This window comes from Natator depressus, chromosome 1, assembly GCF_965152275.1.
Source record: "Natator depressus isolate rNatDep1 chromosome 1, rNatDep2.hap1, whole genome shotgun sequence".
Lineage (NCBI taxonomy): Eukaryota > Metazoa > Chordata > Testudines > Cheloniidae > Natator > Natator depressus.
This window is the reverse complement of record NC_134234.1, coordinates 264068657-264080762: the sequence shown is the minus strand read 5'-3', so window position 1 is coordinate 264080762 and position 12106 is coordinate 264068657. Positions and strand designations below refer to the sequence as shown.

Genomic DNA, 12106 nt, shown 5'->3' with positions numbered 1-12106 from the left:
CTCGCAACATATTTCAACAACTGTTTAGCAAAATCTCATAACTTCATACACATTAACGATATATGTATTTTGACAGAACAATGAATTTCAGCAGATCATGACTTTTCATATTGTATCTTACATTGCATGCTTTGTATGAAATATCACAACCAAGTACAAATGATGAATATGGGGGTTACAGGGTGCTACTTTGAGGTCCAGTGCATCACACCAAGCTACTGCTCAGAGGATGCTGAAGAATGGGGAGAGGGCATGGAAAAGCAGGACTAACTCCTGCAGTGGGGAAAGCAACAGTAACACAGGGAGCTGATGAAGTGGCTGTTTGGCATGATTGCCAGCGAGCAGTGGAAAATCCAAACTCCTACCCTGCTCCCAGTCTAGCCTGCTCCAGTGGCTTCTCCTCCACTCTACCACGTCCTGCAGCCATGGGCAATTCGGCAGTAATGTGCTCTGCTTAACTGCATTGTGCCTTCCCATCCCATCCCCTCCATTGCATCAGTTTCCCTGTACCTCCCCTCTTCCCACCCCCAAACCCCAGACTTGGAATAAATAACGAGTATTTCATTACTGAAACTTTGACTTTTATTGCACAAACATAAAAAAAACTGAAAGACCAGGAAAATAGTTTAACCTTGGGCAAATGGTGTGATAAAGTTGAGAGGGGAGAAACCAAGTCAGCTTGTCTGTGTAAACGTAGAGGTCTTGCCCGTCAAAGGTCTTTGAGTGGCCGCCTTTTGTTCTTAGTACCCTCTCCAGGTGTCACGTGGAAGGGATACTGCACCTTCCCCCCTTGCCTTCTGGAATGTTTCGGGGAGGGGGATTGGAAATAGGGCAATGCCTTCAGGCCGTTCTGCAGGGGGAGTCTAGCCTCAAACTGTTTTTCTTGAAGCTCAACCAGAAGCCTCAACATGTCTAACTGGTCCTTCATAATCCACAGCATCTCATCCTCATGGCATGCTCATGCTCCTGAGATGCTCTCCATGTCCATGTCCAGTTTTTCAGACAATGAAATCCTTAGCTCCATGTCAGCTGTCCCAGAGGAGTTCATTATCTAGTCTTCTAATCTGCAAAAGCCTCTCCGCCAATGTGATGGCTGCGCTGAAGGCCAAGCTTTCCACTGTAAGGCACACAAAGCACAAGGCAACCACTGTCAGTGCTGAAGTTCTTTCATTTTCAGATGGCACTGTTGCATGGCCCTGGTGCAGCCGCTCTCCACCATGCCCTGCACAATCTTTGTGTAGATGTCAATGCCTGGATCGCAGCTGTGCCTGCATAGACTCTTCTCCCCAGTAAGATCCACCACCTCCTGCATGCTCCAGGCTGGAGCGCATTTGGGGCATTGAGTCACCATGATCAGCTGGGCTGGTGAGCTCTCCACACTGATCAAACAGGAATTCAAAAGTTCCTGGGGCTTTAAGAAGGAAGGGGCTCTCTCCTGTGTACCTGGCTGCTGTGCAGTGGAGTTGAAAACTATCTCATGAGCGGTCACAGTGGAGCATTGTGGGACACCTCCTGGAGGCCAATTCAGTCGATTTACACAATGTTGTGTCTACACGGCCTCTCTGTCAACCCATCAACATCAAATTAAGTGCTTCACCTCATGGAGGTGGAATAATTAAGTTGACATAACAGGTGAGTTAGGTCAGCAGAGGGGACCTGGTAGTGTACACGCATACGTTATTTGGTCAACATAAGATGGCTTCTGTTGACCTAAGTTTGTAGGGTAGACCAGGCCTCAGGCAAGTTTACCTTCAGCAACACTAGTGGTGTCCAACAGGGCCAAATAACATGAATGGTGCTGTACACATTGGCATACAAATGGTTCTGTAGGCAGCACTATCTTGCCTTCAGTTTGTCAAATGAACATTCCATCACCATCCTGAAACTGCGCAGAGTGAAATTAAACCTTCGTCTGCCAGGCACTGGAGGGCCAGGACAAGCTGCTCAAACAACTCCCTGAGGAAGGTGGTGTTCTTCCTCAGGAAGTCGTTCTGGACCCACTGCAGGTCATCCCAGGTCTACATGACAATGTAATCCCACCACTGCATGGTGTTCTGCTCCAGAACCACTGGTCAGCATAGGAGGGTTCCACAGCTATCCAAACCTGCATCAACTGTCTCCACTGCACCATGTCTGCATGCAGCCTGTGAGATCTCTTAACAAGGCATAACATTGCCCTCCCAGGGCAATAAGCCATCACCAAAATGATATCCAGCATGTCTCATGCCCTGCATTGGCCTTCTGTTTCCTTTTAATTTATTGAGTTGATGGGCTAAGAGCATTTTTTCATGGCGGCTGAGGAAGGACAGACAAGTTCTCCCACAACACACTGCAAATGACTTCAAGTGACACAGCTTAATACAGCATTAAGAACCATGGGATAGCCTGCCAAAATCCAGCCCAGCACATGGGCTAGTACAGCAGCACTGGGGATGCAGCTAAATACGTCTGGCTTGGTAGGGGTTTGCAGTGGGGGTGCTATACCCAGGTTAATTTTGCAGTGAAGACATACCCCAACAGGGAAAGCTGTCTCTAGCCAAAAAATAGCAACATAAAGGTGTCACCCCTTCCCTGTGTCATTCAGACATGAACGTCAGTGCCTAATATGACAATTTAAATGCTAACATTATCAAGCAAAGACAATTTTTTCCTCCCTCATTGTGTTTTAAATAAAACAGGTAAATTAAATGAAAAGAAAAAACTGTTTGTGCAATATAAGGTTGAATAATTAAAATCCCCCAAAAGCGTGGGAATGCAGAAGTTGAATTCCAAATTAACTCTGCCTGGTTCAAATCTATATTTCTGTTTTTTCTAGTTAATTATATAGTATATATATTATTGTTTGCTGTGCAATATAAACCATAAAATAGAAAAGATTTTCAACACAGCTGAGATTATATTGCTGTTGGAAGTGGAACCTCTCCATTTCCAGACTGATATGTCAACTATGAAGACTTAATGTTGCAGTAGTATAGCATTTTTCATGTAGGGCCAGGTCCTCAAGTGCTGTAAATCGCTGATTTGCCATAGCCCAGGATTTGGCCTGCTATGCATACATCCTAAAATCAAATATGCTTGCAGACACACTTCTGCATCATAGTGCCCCAACTGATAATACATCTGTCTACTTTTGTGATGCTAAATCAGAAATGCTAACTGCAGAGACCAAAAAGTTTATCAAACTTCCATGATGCGAAGATTAATGTTGTATTGAACAATGCACACTTTATTTATAAATTTATTTTTGAGAATGCCCTCAAATGACAGAGACTGGGAGCTGTCCATGCTGATTTAAAAATTCAGATAAAAAGAAGCAAACAAAATATGAGCAAAGCTCAAAGAACTGAACACTAAACTAGCAGTCCTACAGGACCAGCTGTCTTAGACGCTCTCCGGGAAAAGACCACTGGACGAAAGCATTGAACTGACAAAGTGTGTGATTTATAATCTCTCATTCTCATAAAATGACTGTCGTTATTCTTGTGACCTAAGAACCTGGAGCAAGATGTAATGGGCCAGTGGGTTAAAAATGTAGTACAGATTTATTTCCATAATTACAGCCAGCAAAATCCTTGAATGGGGAACAACTAACCTGGTTCTGAAAAGTTTAAAATAGGTAGGATTTATCTGTTGAGTGAAGTGTGTGCTGCTCTGAGAAGGTCTAAAATTTGGGGGAAATAAATGGCAGGATCAGTAGATAGGGGAAAATACTAAAACAAATTCTGCTGCCTTTCTTTCTCCCTCCCCTTTTTCCTCTCTCTATTTGCACCTTCCTTGCCATTGTTCTGCTTCTAAATCATTTGTACAACATAGCATGTCAGAATCTGGTAATGAAGGCTACTTTGGTTTTACTTAAAAGAATGATTCATATAACTTTTTTCCCAAATGCAACATCTTTTTCTTTCCCTCTGAGATCTTCATTACCTCTCTGATTTGGTGTACTTTAAAAAAATCCACTTCAATATTCCTTTATAATGTGCTACATTTCTCACTTCAGCAGGGCTTATAAAATTGTCAGTGGCTGAGGTTAGCTTGGGAGAAGAGATGATAAGAGCAATTGATGTGAGGTGCATAAAGCAAAACATTAATGACAACCAAATAAAATACACATGGCTCCCAGCCATCTTAGAATATGCAGAATATGACTTCAGCTCCTGAGGCTTTAGCAGAGACTTTTCTCAAACCATCCTGCTTTGCTGAAGGTGCTACCTATAGCATGTCCCAGTTTATTGTCTCAGTTCTTTCATACAGCACAGCTATCCGCATTGCTTCAGATCCTATTGATTACTTACTGCTGCACCTGCAAAGCTTTGAATCTGCCATGGCTGATGATGTCCAGTGAGTGACTGATTGTTTTGCAGATTGAGAGCCAGATTTTTAAAGATACTTAGGTACCTAAATATGCAGATAGGTGCATAGTGAGATTTTCAAAAGCCTCCAGCACCTAATTCCCCTTGATTACATATTCAAAATAGTAGTTTTTATCATTTCCTTTAGGTTTTCAGGAGACAATGCTATCAGTGACATCAGCTTAGTGGTGGCTTCTTTTGCTAGACCCTCAAGGTCAAGTTGATAAATGCATTAAAAACATGGGGGGAAATGAGTAAACTCCATATCTGCTAAGCTGCTAAGGCTGACTGTTTTTGAATTTTGAGCAATCATACAGTTAAAAATGGAAGGGACCTATGAAGCTATCTAACCATGGTTACAAGCGGTTTCAAATTTTTAAAATAAAATATTTTTTTTGCACTCTCTCTTAGCACATATAACAATCTCTGGAAGGGCTGTAGCACTGGACAGCCCAATCTGAGACAAACATAGGGCAGAATAATCTCTCTTATAAATACATAAACTGGTCCTTCTGAAATACCTAGCATTGGCCACCATCAGAAGACAGGATACTGGGCTAGATAGACCTTTGGTCTGACCCAGTATGGCTCTTCTCATGTTCTTATGGTCCAAAACTTGTTTTATCCTCACTAAATTACCTTAAACCTATAAATTACCAGAGTGTTATTATAACAGAGGCTTCAACATGTAATAAGGGGCTTTACACAAATATAGCATTCCAATCTTAAATTAATACATTTTAAATACTTCTAGAAATATCTGTGTCAAGGACATTATATTCTAATGTAGTCTGCCTGCACTATTTTTAAAATATTATAAATACAAATAGAACATGATGTGAAGCAACAAATTAAAAATCCTAACAAAATGTTATTTAAAATAGGTCGGCATTACAAAATAGCAAATCAGTGGAGTACCAAAATATAATCAAAGGCCAGGAAAGACAGAAATTGTGAAAATTATCAAAGCTTCATCATACTTAAGCCTCACTCCTAAAAATACTTATTCATGTGCTTAATTTTACTATTATGAGTAGTCCCATGACTTAGCATTTGCAGGATCACTGGTATAGCTTTGTAAATACGTGGGTCTCCATCCTGCAAAGACTTATGCATGTTTAATTTTAAATAGTGAGTTGTCCAACTGACTTCAATCAGGCTTCTCCCTGGGCATAAAGTTAAGCACATACAAAAATCCTTGCAGGATTAGGGCCTTAGGCTACAAGATCTTTGTGACAGGAATCTGAAGCTCTCCATTTTTAATACGTCAGGACAGTGCCTAGCATACTTTCAGTGCTTAATTAATAAATGATTATTTAATTTTGCATATGATCCTTGAAACCAGAAACAGAAGTGCCATATTAGGTCCTGGCTTGGTTTCAATTTATAGGTCCTCAAAACTTCTTTAGTGCCAACTCTTTTCCCCCTTTTAATTTATCCATGCAGACACTACATGGAGCTTGGTAGGAACACAGCACAGAAGCAACTAGATGAATACAACCAACCAAAATAATAACGCAATTTAGCAGAACAGTCCAATCATGCTTCTTCTCTCAAACACAGTTTATGTTTGTCCCCCTCCAATATTTAGGACTATAACTGTTTTTTATAGGTCTCAAGGTTCCTTCCCCACTCTGAACGCTAGGGTACAGATGTGGGGACCTGCATGAAAAACCCCCTAAGCTTATTTTTACCAGCTTAGGTTAAAACTTCCCCAAAGTACAAACTATTTTACCTTTTGCCCCTGGACTTTATTGCTGCCACCACCAAGTGTCTAACAAATATATAACAGGGAAAGAGCCCGCTTGGAAACATCTTTCCCCCCCAAAATCCTCCCAAACCCTACACCCCCTTTCCTGGGGAAGGCTTGATAAAAATCCTCACCAATTTTCATACCCTTGGATCTTAAGAACAATGAAAAAGCAATCAGGTTCTTAAAAGAAGAATTTTAATTGAAGAAAAAGTAAAAGAATCAGCTCTGTAATCAGGATGGTAAATACCTTACAGGGTAATCAGATTCAAAACATAGAGAATCCCTCTAGGCAAAACCTTAAGTTACAAAAAGACACAAAAACGGGAATATACATTCCATTCAGCACAACTTATTTTATCAGCCATTTAAACAAAACAGAATGTAACGCATATCTAACTAGATTGCTTATTAACCCTTTACAGGAGTTCTGACCTGCATTCCTGCTCTGGTCCCAGCAAAGGCAACACACAGACAGAGAGAACACTGTTTCTCCCCCCCCTCCAGCTTTGAAAGTATCTGGTCTCCTCATTGGTCATTTTGGTCAGGTGCCAGCGAGGTTATCCTGGCTTCTTAACCCTTTACAGCTGAAAGGGTTTTTCCTTTGGCCAGGAAGGATTTAAAGGTGTTTACCCTTCCCTTTATACTTATGACAATAGGTAGCATTGCTATTACTTGATTTAAAAAATGTTCTCTTTTGTCTGGTAGATAAAGGTTAAATCAATTATATTCAGTCTTTCAATACATGAATTAATAATAATCAAAGACTGACATTTTCTTACCTGTGATCTCTCATGGTAGCTTCTGTCTTGATACCTTTAAAACTCGATTCTAGAGTGAGAAAACAATGGTGAAATCTTGCCCCACTGAAGTAAATAGAGGTTTTGCCATGATTGCACCCAATGTCTTCAGCACCCCCTGGTGTGAATCCTATTTCTCTAACTGCTGATGCTTCATTTAATCTCTGGCAGAGGTTTTCCATCTTCCTCTCATCCTCTGTTATAGGAATGCCTCAAGATTCCATATTTGCTCTTTTTCGCTTAATGTGAATGGTACAGACAGAAGGTACTGAGGAGAGTTAGGGGTGTGGACAGATGACGACAAAGATCCAAACCTTGTGACGGTTGTTCAAAAAAAATCCCAGTCATACAAGGGCATGAATAAATAAGATTATATAACAAACAGCCTATAGTTCACTTGAATGGTACAAACACTCCAGGAACTTACTTGTAAAATTGTCCTTAGAAGTGTCTTTGAACTGTTGGCAGCCATGTAAAAAGATTTTGCTCAGACTTTGCCCAGAGGTACTCTCTTGGGCACCGACCAAGCTAGGGAAGACCCATACAAATTGGAAAGCTTATTTTCTGGAAGTTATGAGCATGTGAAAACAGACTGATTTAATAGAAACTCTTTTACAATCTTCACCTTAGCATTTCCTACCAATGAGAAGCTATAGTAAGCGTGACAGTATATTAGATATGGAGGATGCTGTTATTTTTGACATATTGACCCAGATCTCCTAGGATCTGCTTTTATTTTAAAAATGGTCAGGGGCATGTGCAATGGGGGGGGGAGGGGAGCAAGCCATGGCACAGGGGCACAGAACTCCTCCAGCCCCATGCCAGGGGCAGATGACAGCTCCTGTGGCCCTGGGGCCGCAGGGGGAGATCCGGCTCTTCCAGCTGCTGTGGGAGAGCAAGCCCCACTGCCCCTAAGGCCGCAGCAGGGAGGACCAGGTCCTGGTTCTGGGCATGGCAGGGAGAACCAGCTCCTCTGGCCGCTTGTGGGGGAGGGGAGAAGAGGAGAGCAAGCTCCTCTGGCCGCGGGGTGTGGGGCAGGAGGGATGGGAGGAGAAGACAGCCAGCTGCTTGGGCTGTGAAGGGGGAGAGAGCCAGCTCCTTCGATCACTAGGGGCACAGAAAGTGCCCTTCCAAAAGTGGCCAAATTTTTATTCCAGTGCACGCCCCTGAAAATTAATGCTCTTGAAGCCCAGCCTAGAAATTTCCCCTAGGCTTGGCTGCTTCTAGGGTTCCTTCCTTAGGGGCTTGACTCTCTCAATCCCAAACTCCCCATCCTCTATACGCATGATGGAGTCTAACAAATTGCATCGGCCCCAAACAGTTACTCACCTACAGCTCCATACAGGGTTCTAACAGCTACTTCTCACCAGGAGGTTAATGGCTACAGGGGCAATGGGAGAATTCTCTTCTGCCACGGAACTGGTGACCTCTGCCCACCCATCCCTACAGATCATTATTACTCAGACTTTGTAGGAGATGAATGCATTTCTTCCTGAGAAAGTAGCATATGGCTTATATAAAAAGGTGTATAGAGAGATAGTACTTAGCATGTCACCATACGGTTGCTGTGTATTTCAAAGACTATGAAACTACACCAATATTTATATTGTCACCGATATTTAAAACACATGTATGATATTTTGAAATATACTGCTACTGCGTATGGAAAATATCTGTAGTTTTTGTATGAAAAAGCCAGTCTCTGTATGTTTACTGAAACTCAGTTTGTAGTCAGGGAAAATGATATTTATCTGGAGGAAGCTTACTGCTAAAAGTCACTGTAAATCTGCTGGCTGTTTGCTGAGACTTCAAGATAGAGAAAATGGAGGCAGTTATTACTGAGTGTCCATTGACAATATGAAATCTCTCTTTTATAGCATTTGTTTAAGTAAGAGAAGTTTACCTAGTCTACGGAGTGTTATGCTGTGGGAAATTAAACAACTGGCAGGAGCAACTGCGTCTTCTTTATATACTTGTCAGCTCATCTTTCTGCCACTCCTTTTCTTTCCAGAGATTGCAGGCATTTTCAAACAGAGATCAGGTCTTCATTGTGTTTGCACACTAGCTAGCACATCATGAGAAATACTAGACACAAAATAAATAAAAAATTACCAGAAAAGTCTCAAAAGTGACTGTTATAGCCAGAGAAACATTTATAGAATGTAAATACATTTGGTAAACCTGTTTTACTTACTACAACTGAACGTTTGTGGCATTCTCCTCAGGGACCCCGGAACTGTAAGCCAGTTGTTATTCCTCTGGAATTCCTCCAGGGGAGAGTACTGCTAGACCTTAAACTGTGTGACAGTCCCTGCCACACTAGCCTGTCTGCCTTACCAGCAAACTCCTCAAGACTCTACCAGTTTCAACTTTTCCTTGCAGGTAACATTCAGTGAACCCCGGTTCTCAAGTTCCCCACAGACATCTCTCTGTAGTGTCCAGTCCTTCTCACTGGACACTCACAGAGATTAGTAAGTCAGTCTATCCAAAGAGACAGTACAGACACATTAGCCCAGGGGTTCTCAAACTGGGGGTCAGGACCCCTCAGGGGGTTGTGAGGTTATTACATGGGGGGGTCACAAGCTGTCAGCCCCCACCCCAAACCCCACTTTGCCTCTAGCATTTATAATGGTGTTAAATATATTTTAAAGTATTTTTAATTTATTAGGGGGGTCTCAGTCAGAGGCTTGCTATGTGAAAGGGGTCACCAGTACAAAAGTTTGAGAACCATTGCATTAGCCTGTTTTCCCAGCTGAGGACATGCTCTTTACCTTAATACACAGCAGTAAGATGCTTTATAGTAAAACTAAGAATAAGTTTATTAATAGAGACCATAGATTCAAGTGATACTAAGCTAGAGTAAAAGCAACAGTTATGGTTATATGGCGGGTTTTGTACCTCATCAACCTCTTTGATTCCAGTGGGGGGCAAGGTTAACCCTGCCTCCCAGCTTCTATGCCGGTTCTACAACCTCCCCGGTAGTCAGGGCTGTATGGCCCAATGGCCAGAGTCCCTCTAAATCTTTTTCCCCTGGTGAGATAGCACAGCCTAGCGGCCGGAGTCCCTATAGTGCACTCCTAAAGCAGAGTGGCCCAATGGCCAGAGTCTCCCGAAACTCTCTTCCTCTGGTGGGATAGTGTGACCTAGCAGCCAGAGTCTCTATAGTGCACTCCTAAAGCAGTGTGGCCTGAGGGCCAGAGTCCCTCTAAGTCCTCTTCCCTTCATAGGATAGTGCAGCCCAATGGCCAGAGTTCATCTATCTCCTTTGAGGTAAGAGAGGGGTCAGTGAACTATGTCATCACAAAAGAGAGACCCCCGGTAGGGGAGCCCAGGCCCACCCGCCTTCACTGGGCTCCAACCCAGAGCCCTGTCATTGACAGCGTGATCCACCCCAGGTCAGCAGGGAATCCTACCGCAACACACTGCCCTCAGAGTGGTGGGAGATAACACTCCCTTCCCTTTCTTGGGTCACTTCCTACCAGTTCTCCAAACATAGCAGTCCCTGTGGCATCAGGGTCTTCAGGTTCCTCAGCCCCTGGGGTTCCCACAGCTACCAGTCTCTGGTCCCACTTCCTGGCCCCTCGGCTTCCTCCTGTAAGAGTCGCCACTGCTCCTGGGCTGGAGCTTCCGCTGGGTGTCCTCCTTCCTTAGCCACCAGCCCTGACTGAGCAGCTCTGCAGGCTTTTATACTTGACTGTCTGTTGGAGCATGCCCAGCAAAGCCTCAGGGGCGTGGCTTCCTCTGCCAGCAGGGAAGGGTTGACCCTCTCATTCCCAGTCCGGGGCTAGTCTGCCCTGTCACAGGTTATAAACAAAACAAAACACACTTTCTAATGACTAAAACTTAACTTTAGCAAGTTCCTATCTTTGCCTAAGCAGCTTTTCTCATTTTCATCGACTTACCAGTGTCTCCAGCCCTTCTGGCAGGAGGATTCACCATTCACAGAATCAGAGGATGCTGATCCATTTGTCCTGTAAGTGATGGATAACTACAGTGTTCTCTCCCCTTCTTTTTATAGTGCAGTAAACTGTTAACGTGTATTCCTTTGAACTGTATGCCTCAGATGGAGTTCTTCTCCCCTGCTGGGATGCAGATGATATGCTGTCTTCCTTACCCTACTCTCAGTTTGCTTTGTCTGTAGACTTAGATGCAAATGTAACTTCTATTGTCTCTGGCCTCACTTTGCTCAATTTGCACTGGAGACACAGGCAAAACAGCATTCCTTGATCTAGGACAGCCTTCTTTATCCTCTCTACTCAGATTACTTGGTCTGAATGTATTTTCAGCACACATAAATAACTTTTTATACACAACCCATACATACATCACATAATGATATTCATGACCAGCATGTCATCAGTTTACATAAGATACCTCACAAGACACTGTTTGGCTAAATATTCTGACAAGTGTGTTGGGTCTGACCTTTGCTAGTTGGCTTAAAAGGGCTCCTAGAGTCACAGTATATTAGGTCCATATCCATTATTAATGGAGTGCACTATAAATACCAGTTAGATATAATATTTTGTTCCCCCTAATTTTCCTAGTGTGCTGAGCAATTTCTGATGCCTCTAGATTGTTGGGTTTTTGTTCATGAGCAAATAACATGTTGAAAAGTCTCCCTTAAACATTTTAAAGTAACCCTTTTGTTCAGTGACAAACAATATCCCCTAAGGCTCTCTAACTTTTCCTTCTATATTAGATGAGGTAATTTGAGCCAGGAAAGGCATTCCTCTGCCATTTCCCATGATTTATATTGGATCTTCTAGAGGCAATTTTTCCTGTCACTGTTGACAAAATGTGATGCTTTTGACAGGCGGGAGGATTTCAATCTCTTCACCTTCACTTCTCTACCTCTCCTCCGTTTTCTTTCTTTTCTCTTTTTTTTGCCCTCTTATTTGTATTTTTGAATTTTTCTCCACTCTCTCTCTGTCTTTTTTGCCACCATTTCCTCCACATTTTTCTCTTCCCTTCAGCTTCCTTGATCTTTCTCCCTCTTTTCCCTTCATCCTATTCTCTGTTCCTCTCCATCTTTGTCTCTGTGCAATTCATTTGGTTTTTTTAACTAAAATTGCTAGCACTGTGTTGGAGTGCTGCTAAGGCCCTCTGATGCTCTTCTCTCCAATCTGTGCAAGTTACAGGCAGCGCTGAGAGGAATGCTGATCAACGCAGGCTGAGTAAAGTACAGCAGCGTAACACTGGGGTGA

General features: G+C 42.8%; 1 long non-coding RNA gene across 1 annotated transcript; it reads right to left on the bottom strand.

Annotated features, from left to right (window-relative positions):
- Window positions 1-1073: 1073 nt before the first annotated feature.
- LOC141986492 (uncharacterized) lies at window positions 1074-8867 on the bottom strand. The gene is made up of 3 exons (XR_012639295.1): window positions 8803-8867; window positions 6882-6930; window positions 1074-1117 (listed from the first exon to the last, which is right to left on the bottom strand). It is a non-coding gene; the product is annotated as an uncharacterized LOC141986492 (long non-coding RNA).
- Between the last annotated feature and the right edge of the window lie 3239 nt (window positions 8868-12106).